We start from the raw sequence: 12,386 nt of genomic DNA, 5'->3' as shown, positions 1-12,386 counted from the left end.
CAAGTCCTATGGAGGAGGACGTGGTAACTCTAGAGGCAGGGGGAGCCAAAGAGGTCGGGGTGGATGGCAAAGAGGTCAAAATGCAAACAGTAATGTTGAATGCTACTACTGTGGTAAAATGGGTCATATGGCTAAGGACTGCTATAAAAAGCAGAATGACATCATGAATGGAAAACTGCAACAAGGAAATTATGCATCTTCTAGTAGACAGGGTGATGATAGAAATGAGCATTTGTTTATGGTACAGCACATGAACAATTCTGTAACAAGTGCAGAAGAAAGCAACGATGTGTGGTATGTTGACTCAGGTGCATCAAACCACATGACATGTCATGCAGAATGGATGGAGGATGCAAGGAAAATGGAAAAACCAGGATTTGTGGAGACTGGTGATGATACTGCACATCCTATTGTGCAGATTGGAAAAATTCATTTGTCTATGCAGGATGGGAAAAAGAAATACCTGTCCGATGTATTTCATGTCCCGAATATCACCAAGAATCTGGTTTCTGTTGGTCAAATGGTTGAGCAGGGCTTGCAGGTCAGATTTAATCCTCATGGATGCTTTGTTGAGGATATGAAAAATAAAGGTCGCTTGATAGCAAAAGGAAAGAAGAAGGGTAGAATGTTTACGTTGGATGCAGACATGTCTGAATTGAGTGCATCAATGTTTGCACATGGGACCGGTGTAGTTGCAGATATTGATATCTGGCATAAACGCATTGGTCATGTTAATGTACAGCGACTTAAATCAATGCACGCCCAAAATATTGTTGCAGGATTGCCTAAATTCAAGGTTGCAGAAATGCATAAGGTATGTGAAGCCTGTCAGTTTGGAAAATAGGCAAGGAAACCATTTCCTAGACATGTTCAAGAGAGTAAGAAGCCATTGGAATTAATCCACTCTGATGTGTGGACTACTAAAGCTGCATCTCTTGGAGACTGTCATTATTTTGTCAGTTTTATTGATGACTATAGCAGAAAAGTTTGGGTGTATTTTATGAAAAAGAAAAGTGAAGTTTTTGGGCATTTTAAAACTCTTAAAGTTATGGTTGAAAAAGAAACAGGCCTGCAAATAAAGTGCCTAAGGTCAGATGGAGGGGGAGAGTACCTCTCAAACGAGTTTGCAAGGTTCCTGTAGGAGCATGGCATAAAGCAGCAATATTCATGCAGTCATATCCCACAACAAAATGGAATTGCAGAAAGGAAAAACAGGCATATTGGAGAGGTATCTCGTGCCATGCTCAACAAAAAAGACTTGCCAGATTTTTATTGGGCTGAAGCAGTTGCTACAGCAGCCTACATAATGAACAGGACTCCCACTGCAGCAATACATGGGATGACTCCAGAGGAGAGATATACTGGTAGGAAACTAGATATTTTTCATTTGAAAATTTTTGGTTGCATTGCCTATGTACATGTGCCAGATGAGTTGAGATCCAAGTTGGATCCAAAAGCTGAGAAGTGCATCTTTATTGGTTACTCTCTGCAACAAAAAGGGTATAGATGCTATAACCCTTCTACTCGTAAGTTTACAGTGAGCAGAGATATTGTTTTTGATGAGATGAGTAGCTGGTATAAACCAGTAAATGTGATTGATGATGTAGATGCACAAAATGGTAATGCTGCACAGAATTCACAGCAGCACTCACAAAATATTAGTGGACCTGGAGCGTCCTCTAGCAGTGGTTCACATTCTTCACCATGGACAAGCAGATTGAGATCAGGAGAATCTTCTCAAAGCAATGCAGATAGTGGTATGTAGATATCACGAAAAGGAAAAGAGAAGGTTGATCAGCCCATGTTTGATGTGAATGCAGGTCACTCTTATGTGGATGGTGAATCCAGTGGCTCAGAACAGAGCATTGATGATGAGTTGGGGTATTCCTTCTATTGTTACACCTGGAGTAAGGAAGACCAGGGATGTTTTGAGAGCACCTGGGAGTGAACCTATTTTGCGCAGGTCTACGAGAGTTAGGTATCCTGTGGATAGGCTGAAATATGATGGATTTACAGCCATTCACTATGCATATATGGTCAAAGTGATACAGGAACCAGAACCCACATCTTTTGAGCAAGCCATGGGAATAGAAAAATGGGAGAAAGCCATGGATGAAGAAATGGATGCCTTGGAAGCAAATGCTACATGGGAATTGGTACCTTTGCCTAAAGGTAAGAATGCAATTGGCTGTAAGTGGGTTTATAAGGTGAAGCACAATGTAGATGGTTCTGTGAACAGATACAAGGCAAGATTAGTAGTCAAGGGGTATGCACAAACATATGGCATTGACTATGAAGAAACATTCAGTTCGGTTGCAAGGATGGCAACCGTAAGAGCAGTCATTGCTATGGCTGCATCAAAGGAATGGTCTTTACATCAGATGGATGTAAAGAATGCCTTCTTGCATGGTGATTTGCAAGAAGAGGTATATATGGAGCAGCCACCAGGTTATGTGCATGCTGTTCATCCTGAGTTTGTTTGCAGGTTGAAGAAAGCATTGTATGGCTTGAAGTAAGCACCTAGAGCATGGTCTGACAAGATAGGACAGTATCTTGTCACTATTGGCTTTCAGATTTCCAAGGCAGATTTCTCACTTTATGTGAGAAAAACAGAGAAAGGTATTATGCTACTTGTCATTTATGTTGATGATTTGATTATGACAGGTGACAGTGATGAAGATATCCTTCATGTGAAAATGCTATTGAAGCAGAAGTTTGAGATGAAGGATTTGGGAGAGCTGTGTTATTTCTTGGGCATTGAGGTGATTAGATCACCAAGTGGGATACAGCTCTTGCAGAGGCAGTATGGATTGGACATGCTGTCCAAATATGGGATGACAGGCTGTAAGCCTATTTCAGTTCCTTTGGAGCAGAATGTGAAGCTGAGCGCAGATGCAGGTGAGCTTCTAGAAGACCCTACTATGTACAGACGCATAGTAGGAAGTTTGATTTATATGACTATTACCAGGCCAGATTTGAGCTATGTTGTTGGATTGGTAAGGTAGTCTATGCAGACTCCAAGGAAACCACATTTGGACGCGGCTAGACGCATACTCAGGTATGTGAAGTCCACATTGCAGTATGGACTATTTTATGAGACCGGGGTTTAGATACAGTTGCATGGATACACTGATGCTGATTGGGCTGGTAGTATTTCTGATAGACGATCTACCAGTGGATATGTGTTCTCTTTTGGGAGTGCTGTTGTCACTTGGAGCAGCAAGAAACAGCCTACAGTTGCCTTGTCGAGCACAGAGGCTGAGTACAGGGGTGCAGCAATGGCTGCATGTGAGGTAGCTTGGTTGCATAAGCTACTTTATGATATGCATCAGTCTACAGATGGGCCAGTTGTCATTTATTATGACAACATGAGTAGTATACACTTGGCAAATAACCCAGTCTATCATGCTAGAACAAAGCACATTGAGGTGCACTATCACTATGTGCGGGAGAGGGTTTTACTAGGTCTTATTGATCTAGTTTATGTCAGCACAGAGGATCAGGTAGCTGACATATTCACGAAGGCATTGGGCGCAGAGAAGTTGCGCAAATTCAGAGACTTGCTTGGTGTGCAGGAATTGGGATTGAGCTCGAGGGGGAGTGTTGAGATATCGAGCTCCACTCGTGATATGCCAGGGTGACCGTTGTGCATTTATGTCACCGACGTGTCAGTTGCAGATGCGGTTGGTACACCGTCCATAAATAATAGATACATGATAGCTATCCTTATCTACTCTAGTTCGTGGCTCAGTTAGTATGCCACCTTAGTTAGTTGAGTTTGGTTTGAGACCCATATATAGGGTTCTTCTATTTCTTTGTATCAGAGTTCTTTTGGCTTACACAACTAAGAAGAGGAAAACAGTTTTCAGCCTCCACCTTTGTGTGTATTCCCCCATTGTGCAAGCAAGAAAGCTACAAGTGAGACTCCTTCCTTCTCTCCCACAATCTTGACACCTTGGAGCCTGAAGAGACGCCGTCTGATTGCATAGGGGACTCACCGCTGCCATAGAGCGTGAGGTGGCTGCCGTGGAGCACGAAGTGGGGCACCGCCGAGAGAGAGAGAGACACTTAGCTACTATCGAGGGCTAGAGGAGGGGCCACCCGCTACATCGAGAGGAGAGAGGAGGGCATCGAGGTTCTGCAGGCTCGCCAGTAGAGCAGCACACAACCGTCGTGCCCAAGCAAGTCCCAGTCAGCCTCCTTCCACATGGGATCCTGAATCCTCGAGAGGCTTTGGAAGCTTCTTGGAAGATTCCAAGGGTGGGCCTCCTAAGCCCCCCTTCATGTGGCATCCTTAAGCCCTTTTCCCCCCACACAAAAAGAAAAGACTCCTCTTTAAGCCCCCTCTTCCCCCCAACATTTGCCTTGAAGGTCCCTCATATGGACTCCTTAAAGCCCCTTTTTTTCCCCCCATACAAAAATTCCCTCCTAAGGGCTCTTTAAGCCCCTTTTCCGCCCTGCAAAAGGATTCCCTATATCCTAAAGGGTCTTCTACACCCTTTTCCCCCCTTTTTCCTGTGGGCCTTCAAAAGGCCTTCCAAAGAGGCTGGATAAATCCCCCTCCCCGGGTTTTAAAACCCTTCTCATGGGTTTTCCCCACCCCCCCAATCCAAAGCCCTTAAATCCTTTCTTGTGGCTCTTTCCCAAAGCCCCTATCATCGTTCTTATACCCCCTTCCCTCCGGGATTTTTCCACCCAATTCCACGCGAATTCCACCTAATACCCTTATCGAGACGGACAAGATCGTAACTCTGCGCCCAAGGTGAAAAATGTAAATTCAAAATGGCTCCTAAGAAAGCCCACGGTGCAACCGCAAGAGGATCGTCTCCTAGCATCCACGTGGACATCTCACCACAAGTCCAAGTTTTTCTTCCTAATTTTTATTTTACGTTGTTATAATTCAATCATGCGTGGATGATTTTTGGAGATAGGATACATTTTTCGTCTTAAATACTTTGGTTAATTTTGAAAGAATTAGCTCACGACGGAAGAGTTCGTCCATTAGCATTTTTAATAAAACGAACAAAATAAAGTGAGCAGAAGATTGATATGCATTTCTAGCAAGTAGTTTTTGTGCATTTCAATGAATTAAACTTAGATTAATGTCCATATTTACAAAACCGAATTAAGATAGTGTACTCCATTTAGGCATGGGAGTATAAATTGCATGTCACATTATGAGGACATATCTTCTTCGCAATGAGTCATTAAGGAAAGTGCTAATAATCCATACAAAATAGCAAGGCATGAAATGATTCTTAAGTTGAATAACTCTAATAAATTGGTATAAATATCGTTTTTCAACTGCATAATTATTAGTAAAAGGTTGCATGTTTTAGCATGAATCTTGTTCACATGTTATAGAATGATTAATTGAAATTAGGCTATAACCTAACCTATGCTTGATCTTAAACCGAAAAGTTAGGATTTGAAAATCAACTTACGCGTAGACAATAACTCTTGTGGTTATGGAAATGATAGCGTAATTATCTTCAAAAATAGACAGGTTAAATTGGCATAAGCCTAAACACATAAAACCGTAGAGTACTCGTTTAGGAAAAAGTTAATTCAATGCAACGTATCCCAAGGAACTGACTAGGGTTAGCACGGTGAAGACATTTACCTAGTCGCACGTATTGCCAAAAACTAAAACTCCTATACCCTAAATACTTGCCCACATTCACCGAATGTAGGGACAGTAGGACATACTTACAAGAAGTGATCTAGGGTTTTCCTAAGAATCCATTGCTAAAAAGATGAAACTCGAAACCCTAAGACTGACAAGTCGGCCTAATGCCATTAGGAATAGACTATTTTGTGACTCCATTCGATGGGTAAATAGTCCCATAGTTGATGCGACACTTGTGCAACATGTGGTAGAGTCGCATGATGTTGTGATTTGATCACAAGGGAATGGCCAATTCCTCGGAATGAGGTTGGTAGATTCTTACACAAGTTATCTTGCAAGAGGATGAATAATCGTCCTAATATAGTATCTTTCTGGGGTAAAGATAATTGCTAGGAAGCAAAGGACAAGCCAATAAATTGGAATAATATATGAACTTAAGGTATTGACTAAGTCGAGTTAATAGCGTACGTCCCTAACCCAGGATCTAGGGTTAACAAATAAACCCTTGGGGATCTTGCCAAGTCATAATTGATCCCAGATCGAGTGTTGGATGCATTCGGAAAGAAGGATTCACTCCTTAGCAGTTGGCCAACAATAGTGACCAATGGAAATGATTGTGCTTGTTACATATTTAAGAGCACTGTTTTGCTTTGTTTGATCAAAGAATTAAAGGATAAATGGATATCTAATGCTTCAGGTTGAAGGCCTAAAGGGAGAGGTAGCTTCAGTTACCCCCGACTGCATTCCTGACCCTAACCAAGGGGGTTGTTAACCATGCCGGGAAGGTAGACCGAACCCGCCGCGAGAGGTCTCTCCGTTAAGCGCTACTTGGAGCAGGAGGACGCTTGGGTGCCAGGGGGACTTTGGCCGTAAATCCCTCGCCTTCCGGGCCCTACACAAGAGGCTAACATGACTCGGGATTGGATCTCGAGGCCCGCATACTAGTCTACGGGCGGAATCTTGCATTAGTGATCCCTGTGGATTGCTGGATAGCCTTCGGGAGGATTATGGATAAGCCTACGGGATGGACTTTATGTATTTCAAAGATAAATATGATAATGTGTTGAAAAGGAACTTGTTTCACATTGCTTTTCTATGTCAAGTGCTATGATTACGTGAAGGAACCAATGCCTAACAGGCTAATTAAGGAAGCTGATTGATACATGTCCAACTAAATGTGTTAAGTAATTAAACAACTAAAACAACCTAATGAAAGTGTGGTGGATGTGGCCATAGGTCCGTCCTACGGATGGGTGGTCTCGATTGGCTGAAAACTTTTCTCAAATCACGATGGACAGCAGGAAGGTCATTCAAAGGATTGGAATAGCAAGAGCGTTGACCTAGAGTCTAAGTTATAACTGATCCCAATTTACACTGTTTTAGGGGAACGGAATGGGACTATGCCTTATGGCAAAGAGGTTGAATCCGCTTCGGACCTGGCGTTTCTGTGTAAGCCAATAAGCAAAATCCTAATTTAGGTCAGTCCTAAGTGGGAATAGCCGGAATACTTCCACTACATGGCTGACGTGGAAAGTCCTAGATCGCAAACCCTGTAACATTCCATGGGAGTGTCGGGCGGAGCTTTCTAGACATCCTTTCCGATGGACTGGCAAGACATGTCATGAAGATAACAGGTGGACACGTTACAGTTGGTATCAGATCCAACCAACGAAGGATTTGTTTTTATGAAATCTTAATAAGATAAAGTAAAGCAAATCAAACATTTCCTTACTTTCAATGCTGTCTTGCAGAACTATGAAGCATGGAACAAACTCTTAGTGTTTCACATCATGTTTATGATTGCGATGCATTCCTCGGATTATCGACAAAGGGTTGAGATGATGAACATCCTAGAGCGTATCTATAATCCATCGCCTTTGTACATGGAATGAAGATGGACGGGTACCTCAGTAATCTACTATATAGCTGCCCACCGGTTTGCATACCTTCAAACCAACCTAAAGAGGATCAAGTGGTTGGAAGACCTGAAAGTCATGAAGTTGTTCATTTTTGTGGAAGCTCACGTAAACTCAACTTTACATATTCGAGGTCAGAGGGTTGAGATGAACTCATATGTATATGAGGAAGTAACCCGTGTAATCCCCGCCGACAGGATTAAAGTGTTGGGGCGCCATGAGAAGAATGGGTTCCAAAGGAAAAGATACCCTGAACTTCCAATGACTTACCGATTCCTGAAGATCCATGACCTGAGACCATACTATTATACAGTTTCCGTAGATAAATGTAATACAACATTATTCTCCCCAAATTAAATGTAAACAGTTGGCTTATCATCGCAAGAAATGTTGTATTCCGAAAGGGCTATGCTCATATAAATACAATAAGACTTCCTTTTATCAATGTCTGTTTGTGCATGAGAATTGATAAAAGCTAAGTGGTTAGATTGCTTGATTGATAGCTGAAATCGAAATGAAATATAAATCGTAACGATTATCGATTAATAACGTTAAGAAACCTTTATCCAGGCACAACCCCAGGTACCAAATCCTAGTTCACCTCCTACACCAAGTACTGTTGTAATCCAGGAGAAGAAGTTTCTTCTCAAACAAATTAAGCCACCCGAATTTGACAGGAGAGGCAGATCCATCCAAGTAGATGCTGAAATTTGGATTGAATCCATGGAGGATTACTTTGAAGCAGCCAGTACTGCACCTGCCAACTAGGCTATGCTCGCCAAGCTAAAGCTCACCGGCGAAGCCAGGCTTTGGTGGAAACAATGGTGCAGAGATCAAGGGATTGCGGAAGGATCCGTTACCTGGGAGAAGCTGAAGAAAGCCGTGCAGGGAAGATACTTACCACCTGTGTATCACACGCAGAAAATGAATGAGTTCTACGAGCTAAAATAGTTGGGACTCACTCTTGACGCATACTACTCTAAATTTGTCTCACTTCTTAAGTATGCGCCACAGATGGATATGACACAGCAGGTGTCAAAATTTTGTGTTGGTTTAAATCCACCAGTAAATACCCATCTCGAATCTATGCGTCCATCAGATCTTTAGGACACACTCATTCGAGCTGCCCCTATAATTCAGGAGGTGTAGGCTAGACCAAGAGGTAACAAAACTTGGTCTTATAATGACTTGAACAGAGGAGCATTCAGGCCTCAAATAAAGAGAGAGCTCAAGGTCAGAATCAGGGACAAAAAAAGAAAGCAAGAACTAACAATGTCAACAACTTTGTTCCTACTCAAAGCAATGGCCAAAACCTCTGTTGTTTCCACAGCAATGAGCCCGGTCATTTGAAGAGGCAATGTCCCAAGCATGGAGGAGGACATCACCAAGCACCTTTCCAAGGAACGGGCCATGGTCAGGGAGCCGCTACCCGAGGCAGAGGAAGAACCGCCTGCGTTGCCAATAGGCAAATGTGCGAAGAAGAAGAAGATCCAGCCATGGAAGTAGAGTTTGAAAGGGCAACAGTCCATGCCGCTCTTCAGAAGAAAGGGCCACATTTCCAATTCTTGGTGATTCAGACACCGTCGGACTATCAAGGTAAAAGTTTCAAGACCTTGATTGATTGTGGCAGTACACATTCCTTATCTCACCAGCTTGTGTAAAAAGATTAGGAATAGCCACAATAGAAGCACCTATTTTGCTTGTGGAATTGGCAAATGGTCATGAGGTTACTTGTACCAGGCAAACTACTAAGGTGGAATTCTTTCTGGGAGGAAAGATGACTTCGGTCAAATTAAGAGTCATGAATTTAGGTATCCATGAGTGTCTACTCAGAATGGATTGGCTTAAACCTAATGACGCCCACGTTCATTGTGAAAAGGGCCAAGTTTCCTTTCGAAACTCTGAAAGGGAATTGGTCACAACTCAAGGTGAGGCTAGAAATCCAAAAATTCAATTGGCCAAAGCATCTCAGATCATAAAGGGAGTCAGAAAAGGACTACCTGTCTACTTGATTAAGCTCAACAAGTTAGATCAGAAGCAAGTGTCTAGTGAAGGACCTTGTTGGTTAAAGGAATATACGGATGTATTTCCTGAAGAGTTGACTGAACTCCCGCCTCAAAGAGAAGTGGATCATGAGATCAAGCTAGTACCAGGAGCTGCACCAATTGCAAAGAGACCTTATAGGATGTCTATACTGGAAGCAATTGAGCTGAAGGAACAACTCAAGCAACTGCTAGATCAGGGCTACATCCGTCCTAGCAGTTCACCATGGGGAGCTCTAGTACTGTTCCAGAAAAAGAAAGATGGAACACTTCGACTATGTATTGATTACACAAGGTTGAATCAATCAACTTTCAAGAACAAGTACCCTATTCCTAGAATAGATGAGCTTCTTGATCATCTTCAGGGTGCGAAGATCTTCTCCAAGATTGATCTCAGGTCTGGTTACAATCAGATAAGGATCAAGGAAGAAGATATCCCAAAGACGGCCTTCAATACAAGATATGGACACTTTGAGTTCCTAGTTATGTCATTCGGGCTTATGAATGCACCTGCCACCTTCAATAGGTTAATGCAGGATATTTTTAGGCCATATCTTGATGACTTCATGCTCGTCTTCTTCGACGACACCCTAGTCTATTCTAAACAGGAAGAAGATCATGAATCCCAACTTCGGATTGTCGTTGAGACAATGAGGTCACATAAGCTGTACGCTAAGATGAAAAAATGCGCATCCTTCAAGCGTCAAATTGAATATCTGGGATTCATCGTATCAACAGAAGTTAGTGGACCCAGCCAAGGTCAGAGATGTGCTAGAATGGCCAATACAAACAACTGTCAAAGAAATACGCAGTTTCCTTGGATTGACAGGATGGTATAGGATCTTTATCAAAAACTATGCTTTGATTGCAGCACCTTTGACGAACTTACTGAAGAAGCAAACATCCATTGCATGGTCAACTCCCGAACAAACCAGTTTTGATAGACTGAAGAAAAGTTTGGTATCAGCACCTATCCTAAAACTTCCAGACCTCAATATAGAGTTCAGGTAGTAATTGATGCTAGCACACTTTCCTTAGGATGTGTGCTCATGCAGGAAAGTCATCCAGTAGCATACTCTTCAAGGAAACTAAAGAGTCATGAGAAGAATTATGCTACCCATGATCTAGAATTGTTAGCTGTCATCCATGCTCTAAAGCTTTGGAGACACTACCTATTGGGTAACAAGTTTACTCTAGTGACTGATCATAAGAGTTTGAAGTGGATCTTTACCCAGAACAATCTCAACATGAGGCAACGTCGGTGGATTGAAGTACTGGAGGAGTATGACTTTGAAATCAAGTACCGACAAGGGAAAGAGAATGTAGTTGCCGATACACTCAGTCGCAAGGCATTCCTTAACTCATTAATCTTGCAAAATCCATCAACAGCTTGATCTCTAGCTGCAAAGGTATCTATGCCAAATAACCCAATACTTGAGTTAACTAGAGAGGAAGCATGCCATGATCCAGCCTATCACAAGATGCTAAGGGAAATCTCTATCAAGGATCATGACCAAAAGCTACAGGCTAAGTATCATGAATTCTCTATAAATAGTGGACTTGTCTACTATAGAACGAGGCTACGTATACCGGCAAGCCAGTCACTTAAGCAGAAGATATTGTGGGAAGCTCATGATTCCCCTCTCTCAGGACATCTTGGCTATGCCAAGACCCTCAATGCAGTTAAGAAGAGCTACCATTGGGAGAGGCTTAAAGGTGACGTTCTTAAATATGTCACCGAGTGTTTGTCTTGTCAACGTATCAAAGCCGAACATGTCAAAATGCCAGGGAAGCTACAACCACTTGACATCCCCCAAATGAAATGTGAATTCATCAGTATGGACTTTGTTGTTGGCCTACCCCAAATTCAGGGAGGATACAACTCCATCATGGTTGTGGTTGACATGCTTACTAAGGTTGCACACCTTATTCTAGTAAAGACAAACTATAAAGCCTCATACATTGCAAGATTGTTTTTCAAGGAGATATTCAAGCTACATGGGCTACCAAGACGAATCGTTAGTGATCATGATTCTCTCTTCACATCACACTTCTAGAGAGCCATCTTTGAAGCCATTGGGACTCAACTCTGTTTTAGCACAGCTTACCATCCCCAAACGGATGGCCAAATAGAGCGAGTCAATCAAGTCATCGAGGATATGCTTAGGGCATACTATTGTCTTGAGCCGAAAAGGTGGATTCAATAGTAACCTTTGGCTGAATTCGTGTACAATGCTTCTTACCAACAAAGCATTCAGATGACCCCTTTCCAAGCATTGTATGGTCATGATTGTTGAAGTCCCCTAAACTTCTCAGATCCAACCTTGAGGGTTGAAGCTTCAAGGCAGATGTTGGAAGAGATGGATGACCAAATAAAGTCAATAAGACAGGACATCCAAGCCGCCAACGATAGACAGAAGGCATACGCGGACTTGAAGCATCAAGATAGAATCTTCAAGGAAGGGGATATCTTCATTCGCATACGTCCAAAGAAGAGTTCTCTATCCTTAGGAAATTGCACGAAGCTAAGTCCAAGGTATTGTGGACCATACAAAATCCTCAAGTGCCTAGGACCTAATGCTTATAGACTGCAACTCCTTGAGAACCTAAAGGTTCATAATGTATTCCATATCAGCCTATTGAAGAAGTATATATCTAATCCTAGCCATGTACTTGATGACCAACAAGTTGTAATGCCTAGTCAAGGAGTCCTTGAACTAAGGCCTGGTAGGATCTTAGATATTAGGGAGAGACAACTAAGATCCAAAACCTTGAGAGAATGCCTCGTCCAATGGAAAG

The sequence above is a fragment of the Lygodium microphyllum genome, chromosome 27, assembly GCF_053477565.2.
Source record: "Lygodium microphyllum isolate KBCC chromosome 27, Lygodium_microphyllum_v1.1.10, whole genome shotgun sequence".
Lineage (NCBI taxonomy): Eukaryota > Viridiplantae > Streptophyta > Polypodiopsida > Schizaeales > Lygodiaceae > Lygodium > Lygodium microphyllum.
This window is presented reverse-complemented; position numbering follows the sequence as displayed.